The sequence below is a fragment of the Salvelinus namaycush genome, chromosome 32 (genome assembly GCF_016432855.1).
Source record: "Salvelinus namaycush isolate Seneca chromosome 32, SaNama_1.0, whole genome shotgun sequence".
In the NCBI taxonomy this organism is placed as follows: domain Eukaryota; kingdom Metazoa; phylum Chordata; class Actinopteri; order Salmoniformes; family Salmonidae; genus Salvelinus; species Salvelinus namaycush.
Window position 1 is genome coordinate 12,964,064 of NC_052338.1, and position 12,085 is coordinate 12,976,148.

Below are 12,085 nucleotides of genomic sequence, written 5' to 3' on the forward strand. Positions count from 1 at the left end.
GTGCTACCCTACAGAGTGCTGTTGAGGCTACTGTAGACCTTCATTGCAAAATGTGTTTTAATCAATTATTTGGTGACAAGTAATTATATTTAGTATAGTGATCTAAAAATTAGAACTTTAAATGTTTTACAATTTAAATTTGTATGAACTTCTCTAGGGTAGGGGGCAGCAGTCAGAATTTTGGATGAAAAGCATGCCCAAATTAAACTGCCTGCTACTCGGGCCCAGAAGATATGATATGCATATAACTCGTTGATTTGGATAGAAAACTCTAAAGTTTCCAAAACTGTTAAAATAGTGTCTGTGAGAATAACAGAACTGATTTGGCAGGTGAAAACCTGAGAAAAATCCATTCAGGAAGTAGTTTTCTTTTGGGTTTTGTAGTTTTCTATTCAATGCCATTACAGTATCCATTGACTTAGGACTCAAATTGCAGTTCCTATGCCTTCCACTAGATGTCAACAGTCTTTAGAAATTGTTTCAGGCTTGTATTCTGAAAAATGAGGAAGTAAGAGCAGTCGGAATGAGTGGACCCTAAAGTGTCACAGAGCTTTTTCATGCGCGCGACTGAGAGAGTACCTTTCTTGTTTACCTTTTATATTGACGACGTTATTGTCCGGTTGAAATATTAGCGATTATTTAGGCTAAAAACAACCTGAGGATTGAATATAAACATCGTTTGACATGTTTCTATGAACTTTACAGATACAATTTTGATTTTTTGTCTGCCTGTTTTGACTGCGTTTGAGCCTGTGGATTACTTAAGAAAACGCGCAAACAAAACAGAGGTTTTTGGATATAAAAGAGACTTTAATCGAACAAAGGAAACATTTATTGAGTAAATGAATGTCTGCTGAGTGCAAACATATGAAGATCATCAAAGGTAAGAGATACATTTTATCTCTATTTCTGACTTGTGTAACTCTTCTACTTGGCTGGTTACTGTTTGTAATGATTTGTCTGCTGGGCTATGTTCTCAAATAATCGTAAGGTATGCTTTTGCGGGAAAAGCATTTTTTAAATCTGACACCGTGGTTGGATTCACAAGAAGTTAATCTTTAAACCTATGTAAAATATGTTTTGTTTTCTGAATTTTTATAATGAGTATTTCTGTATTTGAATTTGGCGACCTGCAGTTTCACTGTCTGTTGAAGAGGTGGGACGCTACCGTCTCACGTACCCTAGAGAAGTTAAATTCACTGAGGAGGATGTTCCTCCTCCTCACACACATACACAAAAGGACAACACAAGATCCCACTATACAGGGCCAGGTGAAAATAGGTTACAGGAAGAGAGAAGGGAGATACAAAGACGGAGCGTCTGAAAACATCTTGCTCGTTTCTGATGCCTTCTGTGGGCTGACGCCACTAACTGTACAAACAAAATATATTTCAGGTCTGGCCACCACCACACAAAGGTGCCCTATCGCAGAAGGCAAACTGTAGTTCTCATCATGGTCGGCTGATGCTGCCATAAAGGACAATGATGAGGAAATATCTCAAGGGGCAGAATAGCAATCTGTTCCAGTGCATAAACATGCTCATATGAGAGAGGGAGAGGGCTGTGGTTAAAGACAACGAGGATATAGCCCTGTATTATCGTTAGCATTAGTGAGTAGCACAGGTGAAGGACATATAGTCACATGAAGACAGTGTTTCCAGACCTGGTCCTCAGGGACCCCCAACCATTGCACATATTTGTTCCATTCCACCACTCATCAGCAAACCTGATTCAATGAATCAACGGCTGAATTGACTAGTTGAATCAGGTGGGCTAGTGCTGCTGGAATCAAACACATAGTGCATTCGGAAAGTATTCAGACTCCTTGACTTCCATATTTTGTTAAGTTACAGCCTTATTCTAAAATTGATTCAATTGTTTTTTCCCCTCATCAATCTACAAACACCCCATATTGACAATGCAAAAACAGTTTTTTGCTAGTTTATAAAGAATTTAAAAAACTGAAATATTACATTTACATAAGTATTCAGACCCTTTACTCAGTACTTTGCTGAAGCACCCTTGACAGCGATTACAGCCTGGAGTCTTCTTCGGTATGACGCTACAAGCTTGGTACATCTGTATTTGGGGAGTTTCTCCCATTCTCTGCAAATCCTCTCAAGCTCTGTCAGGTTGAATGGGGAGTGTCGCTGCAAAGCTATTTTCAGTCTCTCCAGAGATGTTCGATCAGGTTCAAGTCCGGGCTCTGGCTGGGCCACTCAAGGACATTGAGACTTGTCCCGAAGCCACTCCTGAGTTGTCTTGGCTGTGTGCTTAGTGTCGTTGTCCTGTTGGAAGGTGAATCTTCTCCAGAGCGCTCAAGACCTCAAACTGGGGCACAGGTTTTCATCAAGGATCTCTCTGTACTTGCGCTGTTCACCTTTGCCTCGATCCTGACTAGTCTCCAAGTCCCTGCCGCTGAAAAACATCCCCATAGCATGCTGCTGCTGCCACCACCATGCTTCACCGTAGAGATGGTGCCAGGTTTCCTACAGACGTGACACTTGGCATTCAGGCCAAAGATTTTAATCTTGGTTTCATCAGCCCAGAGAATCTTGTTTCTCATGGTCTGACAGTCCTTTAGTTGCCTTTAGGAAACTCCAAGTGGGCTGTCATGTGCCTTTTACTGAGAAGTGACTTCTGTCTGGCCACTCAAATCAAATTTTATTGGTCACATACATGCGTTTATCAGATGTTATTGCTGGTGTAGTGGTGGAGTGCTGCAGAGATGGGAGAACCTTCCAGAAGGATAACCACCTCCACAGAGGAACGCTAGAGCTCTGTCAGTGACCATCGCGTTCTTGGTCACCTCCCTGTCCAAGGCCCTTCTCCCCCGATTGCTCAGTTTGGCCGGGCAGCCAGCACTAGGAAGAGTCTTGGTGGTTCCAATCTTCTTCCATTTAAGAATGATGGAGGCCACTGTGTTCTTGGGGACCGTCAATGCTGCAGACATTTTTTGGTACCCTTCCCCAGATCTGTGCCGACACAATCCTGTCTTGGAGCTCTACGGACAATTCCTTCGACCACATGGCTTGGTTTTTACTCTGACATGCACTGTCAATTGTGGGACCTTAAATTAGACAGGTGTGTGCCTTTCCAAATCATTTCCAATCAATTGAATTTACCACAGGTGGACTCTAATCAAACAGGATGCACCTGAGCTCAATTTCGAGTCTCATAGCAAAGGGTCTGAATATTAATGTAAATAAGGTATTTCTGCTTTTAATAAATTTGCAAAAATCACTTTGTCATTATGGGGTAGTGTGTAGATTGATGGGGATTTTGTTTAAATTTAATCAATTTTAGAAATATGTCTAACATAAAAAACAGTGGAAAAAGTCAAGGGGTCTGAATACTTTATGAATGCACTGTACGTTGAGAAACGCTGTCCTGAAGGAGAGTCTGAGATGGACGCCATATGTCAATATATAGTGTCACTTCAGACTCTGAGTCCAATATAGCAATTCCTGCATACAAAACATGCCTTCCCATCACCCCCTCTCTTCATCAACCCAAGTCTGAGGGGGTACTGTTGCATAATTGTCTCCTCCCCTCATCTACATGGAGATGCTACAGTAGCAGTATTTTATACATGGTCATGTAAAAAGTAGAATTTCCATGTAACCTTGTTATTATCCCTCCATGTCCCTCCCACTGTCAATCCATCTTAATTTGAGTGTCATGCAAATGATAACCGGACCAAGCATAGACACCACTTCTCCTTCAGTCTTTCATTTCCCCAACTCATCCCCTTCATGCACACCTCCCAGCCTACCTTTGCAGTGAATTCATTTTTCATTTTAAGCTCTTAAAAAACTAAAAACCCAATTAATCAAACAAGGGAACACCCAGAAATGGGGATGTAGTGAAAGCCTACTGGGAGGCGAAACTACTCATCCAGAACAACGGTGCCAATTAGCCACCATAGACAACAGCACAGTTATTGACAGATTCTCCTTCACCTACTGGCCTTAGTTCTCTTTACACTAGGACACAGAGAGCAAAGAAATGAAAACTACAGTATAAGTGTACTGACTGGTGTTCACTGTTAACAATTCTGTTACTACTACTTTACTATTCTGGCTGACTCATAACAGCACAGACATCCCTACAAATCAGTGAAGGGGACAGTGTTTGGATGACAGGGAATGATACACATCCTGGATGACACGTCCCGACTGTCAACATTGGGAAAAGTTCAACATTGGGGGGAAAAAAAAGGTCAAAAGAGCGGGAAAAGGTCAAAGCCGTGGCAGGATACGCGTTCCACAAAAGGTCACAGCGTCAAAGTGGTATGATTTGTGTGAAAGGTATATTTTGGTGGACAAAAAAAACATTGTGGAAAGTGACAATTAAATTCACTTCATTTAACAAGACGTGGCACACCATAAAATTGAAATGATTTTGTAGGACGTAACTACGTCTAAGTAATTTTCAAATACTTTTTTTTTTTTTTTTTTTAAGATGTGAAACAAACAGTGCAACAAAAGGAGAGCTACAGTAGTGTAGCACACCAGCCACACAATCTACTGCAAGGAAATGTGAGATTCTACTGCCTGCCGGATCTGGGAAGTGCTAAAAGAAGGGAAACACCTTCTCATTGACAGGTGGGAAGAGTTACTTATGTCAATATATAGTGTCACTTCAGACTGAGTCCAATATAGCAATTCCTGCATACAAAACCTGCCTTCCCATCACCCCCTCTCTTCATCAACCCAAGTCTGAGGGGGTACTGTTGCATAATTGTCTCCTCCCCTCATCTACATGGAGATGCTACAAGTCTATAAAGCAGTATTTTATACATGGTCATGTAAAAAGTAGAATTTCCATGTAACCTTGTTAATATCCCTCCATGTCCCTCCCACTGTCAATCCATCTTAATTTGAGTGTCATGCAAATGATACTCAAAGACCAAGCATAGACACCACTTCTCCTTCAGTCCATCAGCCTTTCATTTTCCCAACTCATCCCCTTCATGCACACCTCCCAGCCTACCTTTGCAGTGAATTCATTTTAAGCTCTTAAAAAACTAAAAACCCAATTAATCAAACAAGGGAACACCCAGAAATGGGGATGTAGTGAAAGCCTACTGGGAGGCGAAACTACTCATCCAGAACAACGGTGCCAATTAGCCACCATGGTGCCATACGCATTTAACCTTCATGGTCACTGACACAATGGCAGAGGTTCAACACAAGAGAACACAGTGGCATTAGGACCCCCGTGGACCTAAAATGTTCTTATGAAAGGAGTCATTCAAAAAGGTCTCACTTTGTCTGATCGAACCAATTATAGGCTACCCTGTTCACACTATTGAGCTGAACTACACTGGGCTGAACGGTACTGGGCTGAACTACACTGGGCTGAACGGTACTGGGCTGAACTACACTGGGCTGAACGGTACTGGGCTGAACTGGTTACGCATCCACCATCTTTGCTGGAACTGTGCTGGAAAGGACAATGTGAAAACGAAATATCTATTCCAGCACAGCAAGGTTTGGGTAGGCACAGTTTATTTTATGTATCCCTTATTTTACCAGCTAAGTTGACTAAGAAAAAAAATCTTATTTACAGCAACGACCTGGGGAATAGTTACATGGGGAGAAGGGGGGTGGGGGTGAATGAGCCAATTGGAAGCTGGGGATGAGTAGGTGACGATGATGGTATGAATTTAGCCAGGATGCCAGGGTTAACACCCCTACTCTTACGAGAAGTGCCATGGGATCTTTGGTGACCACAGAGAGTCAGGACACCCATTTAATGTCCCATCCGAAAGACTGCACCCTACACAGGATAATGTCCCCAATCACTGCCCTGGGGCATTGGGGGATTCTTTTTTTGGACCAGAGGAAAGAGTGCCTCCTACTGGCCCTACAACACCACTTCCAGCAGCATCTGGTCTCCCTTTCAGGGACCGACCAGCACCAATCCTGCTTACTTTTGAGGCAAGCCAGCAGTGAGATGCAGGGTGGTATGCAGTTGTCTGAAAGGGTATGAGTCATCTGGGACCTGGTGATGCTTGGCGACTACGTGTTCCACATGAGTTCCACAGCTGCGTTTTGCTTATCGAGCAAAAACGTTGGGGAGGCCTGCTAATTAAGCGTCGCAGGGAGCCATTCATCTGGGCTGATTGTTTCTGCACAGGGTTTAATCAGCCTCGCGTGAAGCCCACTGAACAACACAGCAACCCCCATTCAGGTGTTAACAAGGCCGTGACGCCAAACATACACATTTAACATGCAAAACCAAGCATTCTTGAGACCCATTCGCAAACCAATTACATCCCATGCTACTATTGAATTAAATTGATACTCTTCTTCTGAGAGTTTGCTGGCTAAGGCCCCGTTAAAAGGGGCATTCCAAGGTGAGTAGTAAAGGTACCTTTTTCTTTGACTGACAACAAATAGGCCAATGCAATACCTGTGTAATATCTGTGGGAAAGTCTAGCCAATTACTTTCGCATCTCACTTCCAGATTCAAACAATGGTTTTCAGTAAACCAATGGCTATGTATAGCCTGCAGCTGTTGGGGATTTCATATAACCTACACATTTTTGGTTCAGGACTTACACTGAACAGAAACCACATTACAAGCAAGGGTATCCCACAATGCACGCCTCAGCACTCCTCTTTGGGAATGCCCTGGCTCTCACTAAAACTGATGTCTTTTTCATTGATACTCACCAACTTGAACCGGGACTGGTTTCAATTATAATTATTTCAAGGAACAGAATAGGTTAAAGGTTAAACCATAAACTATATATGCAAATAAGGGGACATCACTGGCTGTGCTGACCTTTCATGACCTGTGGACAGCGAGAAAAAGGCTAAAACCAACACGGCATTACAGTGATCTTCTCAATACTAAGTTACCGTACAGGTTGCAATGTGCACAATCGCATTGTGAATCAACTGCAATATTGTTTGAAAAACATTGTTACTGGACATGTCAGAAAGAAATTAGAAGCCTTAGAAGCCACATTTTTCTGCACTCTCCTTTCGTTTTACACACGTTGCTATGCGAGATGGATCCCTTGTTTATCACTACACTTCACATACATTCATTAACATCGCACATATCAATCAATAAGCTACTGACGACAAGGCTTCTCCCCCTCAAAGGATTTTCACTTGGGCGGATTCTTAAATAAACTTCATTTTCCTGATTAAGATGTAATTATACAGATTTCTCTCCCCTCAAACAGAGAGCGTTTATATCTTAATTTCAAGTAAGTATGGACACCTAAATGAGCATAGATTTTAAATGGGGTCCCTCTTCTAAGGATCCCTCTTCCACGACTGAAAACACAAGGAAGGCCTTTCATTGGACACAGCAGCTTTCAGAAGATATCACAGGCAGTGTGCTGGGTATGACAATCCTTTTGCACTGCAAATGTATTTGAGCTTAAATAACATAGGTCTACTTGAATGCTGGACAATAACATAGCAAAGCTAGTGGTACCAAAGCTGACTGACTCAACTGCAAATTTGAGACTCCTTTAAATAAAAAAATTAAGGCTACCGTCCTAATTTACCCTACCCCCTCATAAAATCATCTCTGATATAAACTTAAGTGGAAAAGCCGCCGGACCATAGCTTCTCCAGACCAATAAGTGGCACACTCTGTTGATATTTTGCAGAGAGCTTCCTGTACACTGTCGTAGGAAAGTCTGAGGTAATGGTGTTGTCATGACTCTGCTTTTGTATAGAATCAAATCACATTTTATGTCTCCTGCGCTGAATACAACAGGTAGACCTTAACGTGAAATGCTTACTTACAAGCCCTAATCCAACAATGCAGATACTTTAAAAAACGAAGAAAATATTTGCTGAAAAAATAATTAAATAAACTAAAAATAAGAAAAATAACAATAAAATAACTAACGAGGTTATATACAATGGGGTACTGGTACCAAGTCAATGTGCAGGGGTACAGGAACCAACAGCTGGTGAATAGCTGGTGTCAAGGCACACAGGCTTTATCTGTGAGAGTTCCAGTCTCCTGCCAAACCCAGGGCCATTGAGTCAATCTGGACATGCCAACTCAGTGGTAGGGTCATCACACACACACACACCAAAAGCGAGGGTCTCTTGAAACAAGCACTGAGTGTCTGAATCAATGGGTGAGTGCAATCAACATTGTACTTTTCCCCACACCACGTGAGAAAAATACCTTCCCTATAAAAGGTCATGAGATCAATATTAGGATAGTCAATATTCGAGGGACCACCACAACATGCTCCTTTCATCAGGCGTCGTTGTGGCTGGATCCTAAGTACATCAGTGGAGGGCACCTGGTCTATTGTTACCCAACCGCAGGTGCACTGGTCGCTTATTTAGAGCCTGTCACTTTGTTATGTTTGAACAAAGGGGGTGTTTAAAGGGCAGCCTGCCTATTTTCTAACCTTTTTCCTTTTGACCAAGGTCAATGATCCTGAAGCAGAGCCAAGGCCACTTACATTGAGTTCTGTTGTGATCTTTCCCTCCAAAAATGATAAAGCCTACGTAAACTGTCCAGTTTGTCTGATATAGGCCTAAAATCTTCTTATAAGCCATGTTTGTTTGGAACAGATTTGTCCCCAGGAGAGGAAGCAGTTGCTTATCCTTAAATGAGATGCAGAGGCTGATAGTTTTAACGGATTATAAAAATGGCATCTGTAAGTTCTATTGAGCCAAGGGACTGGCTTAGCCATGATTTGTGATAGATCTGAAATACTGCATTCATGATACACATCTACAGAAACCAAACAGTGTAACGTTTATCAAGGCTAATGCTCGACCTTTCTTTGTGGAACTGAATCTGTACGATGGGAATTTGTCAGCATTGAATCTTGGCACAACGTCGCATCGAAAATGCAGGAGGACGAGTGACGGAGGCCTGATGGGCATTGCTACACCAGGCAGTCAGTTGCGATAAGGCACCGTGGAAATTAAAAAAGTGTGCACACTGAAATCCCTTCATGGGCAGCTCCAGTCTGCTGGAACACATCAATTGTGTTAAAGAACTGCAAATAAATCAAATAAATGAATAACATTGTATGTCACATACTACCTAAACTGAGTAAACCCTCCTTGATTATGAACTATCGATGCTCTATATCAGGGACAGCATTCACAAATATGCTAAAGCCACCCCAAAAAATGATAAGACATTTGTAATAGATTCCTCTTCTACCCCATGCAGTTGAGTGTGATCAGGGCCATAGGTCTCGCCATACAAATACAGTGTGGGAAGGAGCAGATGGATGGTAGAGTGATACACATTGGAGGACATGGCCATGGCTGTTCCATCATTGACAAAGCAGTGCCGTAACCGTTCATTCATACTGCTAGACAGTGTTCAACACCAGGGACTACCATTCATAGACTGCAGAGCACAGGCAAAGCACAGGTGAAATACATCTCAAAAATGTAGTGTAGGCTTATAAAGACAAAGGGAAAAGTAAATAAACAAATAAAATCTTCAGACAACAAGACCCACGATGAAGGATCCATGTTTGGATGTGTTAATCCTTCATTCCTGAATATCTTGGATTGGTAAAGATACAGTTGGTTATGCATCTCTTATTTCCATATATGATTGAAAGAAAATAATTCCTCTTGGCTGAAGTTTTAACTCAAAAATAACTTGACATTGCACCTGAATACCCCTGTGTAATTCTAAAGTTGAGACCCCAAAATAGAGCAGACATAGGGTATATTTGAAACTTTTAGGAATGGGCCCTCCTGCGTTCAGAATGGGCCCACCTGTGTTCCAAATAACAGCAGTCTTCATCAATTCCGCTGAGACTTTTCCTTACATTGTTCCGTAAACTGTAGCCTATAATTAGACCTATATAGACACTTAGAGCTCCCGCAGTCAGATTAATTCTTACAAAGTAATTCAATGAGGGATGAGTAGAATAATTGAAATGTAATTCAATCTCAGTCTTTTGGCAATCTGTTAACCATCGATAGGCTAATATAATGGTTTAGGACTATTCTCATTGGGAACAAATGTATATTGCAATTTAGTCTCTTCTAACAGCTACCTGGCAAGAGAGTCTACATATGAACCCCAAAATGTTGCCAAAGCCGCATGAGTATCAGACAGTTCGGCTTGTCCCGGTTCAGTAGCCTTGGCTCTACCCAAACCACCTATATAAATAAATTAGGCGCTCTCTCACTATTGACTTTTCTGCTGCACCGAGAATAATAGCCAGCACATATTAGCTAATTTGCGTTTCTTTCCTAACGTCATCTAGGCATCTACTGCCGTTTATCAGTGGCTGCCCGTTGGTTACAATCAATACATACATTCGCGTGAATTAAATTTCAAGTCTTACATGTCAAACGTCAGGCAGCCATTTGCGTGCATATGGAACCAGTTGAGAGCACGTCCTCACTTACATACATGGCTGATGCATTTTCGGATTTTTTCCCCTAATTGTACAGCCATCAACTACAATGCACACTAGCTTTGGCTACTCGCTGCGCTCTCCACACAGCTCTGTGAAACTACCGCTTGGTCTTGTGTCTACAAGTACCACTACATTGGTCGTACACACGGATCATCTTAATACAAGGGGTTTTAAAGCGAAAAATGTGGTATATTTAGAGGATTTCACCGTGTGCACATGCACTGCTTGTGTAGCCTGCCGGGCGCACACAGCGCATTCTCCGCCAATATGACTTAACCCCTAGAGACGCGAGATGAAACAATGAAACGGATTTTAGACATTCACTACAATGTTGCTATTACCCGCATCTTAGATATTTCTCTAAAAATGTTCGTTTCTTTAACATGCGTTCTTTATGACAATGCGCGACATGTATAAAAAATGCCTATCAAATTATCCCAGACCTTGATTAGTCACTTTGAACCGTTGGTTGTTGATGGCTTGCAAATAAACTTGCATCAATATACGAACCATGCTATGGTATTGTTTGTCTTTGCGCCACATTTACCCCCGAGTCACCCCCCATAACGTTGGATGTGATTATTACTACCCCAAGTAGAGTTTACTCTACCATCCGTAAGAATCCAAATCCTGCCGCCGCAATTTCAAAAATGATATTCCATTTTAGCTAGGCCTCATCCATATCCTCGGACTCACCTGACTCGCCTTTACCCCTCAGGTTCCACAAGCTCAGGGTTCTCTTTCCGATCCTGAAGCGCTGCAGTAGCTCCTCACGACCAGGCACCGGCAGGCAACACAAAAGCTCTGATTGGGCCTCAACGAGCGCTCATCCCCTTGGTCTCAGCCCAGACAGACGGGTTATTGGTCGGCGGCTGTGTCGGAGGCGCGCCCCTATTATTATAAGGTGTGTGTTTTTGTCTATGTCTAGAGGGGAGGGGACAAAAAGCACTGAAATGATGGGAACTAAATGGCTTGTTATGGGCGCCGTGTCCTCAGTACAAGGCAAGCGTACTACATTGACAGATAAAGAGTGGACAACCGTATTAAGCCCCTCTTCATTCAGCGATGGCCATCGAGTGGATCTCCGAGGAACAATGCCCTTTCTACGACTCATCTTGAACCTAGTATTTTCGTAACTTGTAGAATCGCTTTTCTACCAAGAAGAACACCCGATCAAACGCTTGATAGTCTGTCTATATGGCAGTAAATCATATGCGTAAAAGCGTAAATAAAATAAATCAATTTGGTGTTATATAATTTATATTTTTCAAATTGTAACTTGTTTAACACAATTTAGGAATTGTCAAAATAATATATAGTTTATATACAAGGCCTGCGTATAATGCATATTCAAAGACAAGATCATGTCACATCTGTATCCTATCCTTTAGGCTACAATAGAAATGAGATCGATTATTGTGATAGCGAATGGATGAACGATGACACGATCAATAATGTATAGCCTCTCTGCGTTGAGGCACGAACAATAAGATGCCTGACCTACTTTACAAACTATAGCCTAATCGAAAGTAAATGTTTCAATATGCATATTTGGAACAAAAATAGGATCGTTAAAGCATGGATTTGGCTCGGAGTATTGATGAACTCCACTTTAGGCCGTGCGTAAAAGGCAAGAAATATTGTTCTTTACAAAAAAAAGTGAGTGTATATTACTGGAAACTTTCG

The 12,085-nt window shown here is 42.0% G+C and overlaps 1 protein-coding gene across 1 annotated transcript in view; it reads right to left on the reverse strand.

Annotated features, from left to right (window-relative positions):
- The window catches only part of LOC120027485 (transcriptional repressor p66-beta-like), a 38,911-nt gene extending 27,741 nt beyond the window's left edge, over positions 1-11,170 (reverse strand). Inside the window, exon 1 of the mRNA XM_038972434.1 lies at positions 11,096-11,170. The gene's annotated coding sequence lies outside the window, so the exon portion shown is untranslated. The remainder of the gene's footprint in view (positions 1-11,095) is intronic.
- Positions 11,171-12,085: the final 915 nt, after the last annotated feature.